Raw genomic sequence first — 1,736 nt, 5'->3', positions numbered from 1 at the left:
CTCAAAAGACTTGCATTTCATTCAAAGAAACAATAAAACAGCATACTGAGAATTTAAATTAAAACATATATCATTGGAATATGGATAGAACTTGAAGCCTTGAGAATGACATATTTTGACAGAAATTAAAGAAAATTGAGAACATCTAAGAGAATGTTTAAGAATCCAGCATTATATAGGTCAGCATTTTTCTACTCCTCTGAAGCTGTTAACCCTTTTTATCTCCTCTAAGCTGCAATTCAATCAACGTTACTTTGTTGTATTAAAGATTGTTTTAAATTCTTCAATGTCAATTGCTCCATCAAGGGATGTAATTTCTTTCCTCTCCCTTTTCACTTGGCTGGGCCTGTGACTTGCTTCTGATCATGAGTGTGTGGTAGAAGTGAAATTGCATGATTTAGGCTAATCAGTCAACACTGGCCCCCATCATCGTGGCCCTTGAAATCAACTGTCATTTCGTCACAGAACCACTCAACAATGGGCCGATAGTAAAAATATTTGGTGGTCACTTCATATATAATTGATTGTAATTGATATTACTGAATGTATTTTGGAACTAGATATTTAAATATGTGCAATATTACTCGTGCTTGTCTGGGATGTTCTCAATAAGGAACTGTCACCATTAGTACAGTGGTATTAAGATGAGTGCACAATCTGGGAACCTCATTAGCCTCCCCTGGCCCAGCTATGTAGTTAATGTAAATCGGTAAAGGATAGGAGGGGCTAAAGAAATTACTATACTAATTAAAGAGTTGGTAAAATTACTATACTAATTAAAGAGTTGGTAAAAGCTTAAAAAAATCATCTAAATGATTTTTTTTGAACATATCCTCAAAATTTTATTGTCTTCATAATAAAACAAAATATGAAGCTTAGAACTGAATCACTTGGCCCTTTTTCTTCTTATCTCCTCCCAGTTCAAATGCTTGCATCTCTTAAAAGCCAGCATTCTCTTACATCTGCAGTTGGGCTCAATGCATTCAAGCCTCAGACAGTCTTCTTTGTAGTTTTAGCCTTTTTGTGGAAAATCAGATTAGTCTGCCCACCATAACCACTCTGCTTCCTGTCATAACGCAGCTTTCCTTGCATATACAGAGAGTCTTTGCCCTTCTTGTACTGTCACTTCATGGGGTTGGTGCTTGCCACACTTCTTACAGAAAGTCCGGTGGGTTTTAGAAACGTTCACGATGTTTGCGAGCGCTATCAGCATGCAAAAGCCATCCAAATGATTTTACAGACTGCTCTTAAATCAGGTCAGTTAGTCTTTTTATGTTATTTATTTATTTTTTTGGTGGTGGTGAGGTTTGTTATTTATTCAAATATGTGATAGAAAGTACTGAGTTTTATAAAAACGTAGCACCAAAACAATACTTTATCTTCATCTCATTTCATAAATTAGTTATATGCGAGCAAATAACTGCTTTAGAATACAAATAGATAGGAATGAAATTTTACGAACCGTTGTGTGATTAGTGTTCAGATATTTTTGTCTACTGTCTTCAATGCTTATTTTAGTTTACTACTTTCTAATTTACTTAATGGTGTAACACATAATTATGATTTGTCTTTAAGTTGAGCTTTTCTTTATTGGGAAATTTTTGATTATTGATTCAATCTCCTTACTCATTATTCTGTTCATATCTTCTATTTTTTCATGATTCAGTCTTGGTTGCTTGCATGTTTCCAGAAATATTCCCATTTCTTCTAGGTTATTCAATTTGTTGGTGTATAAT

The 1,736-nt window shown here is 34.1% G+C and overlaps 1 pseudogene; it reads right to left on the bottom strand.

Annotated features, from left to right (window-relative positions):
* Positions 1-875: 875 nt before the first annotated feature.
* LOC102886647 lies at positions 876-1,213 on the bottom strand (annotated as a pseudogene).
* Between the last annotated feature and the right edge of the window lie 523 nt (positions 1,214-1,736).

This window comes from Pteropus alecto, unplaced genomic scaffold (genome assembly GCF_000325575.1).
Source record: "Pteropus alecto unplaced genomic scaffold, ASM32557v1 scaffold624, whole genome shotgun sequence".
Lineage (NCBI taxonomy): Eukaryota > Metazoa > Chordata > Mammalia > Chiroptera > Pteropodidae > Pteropus > Pteropus alecto.
Note: the sequence above shows the minus strand (reverse complement) of the source record. Positions and strands in the feature narration are given on the sequence as shown.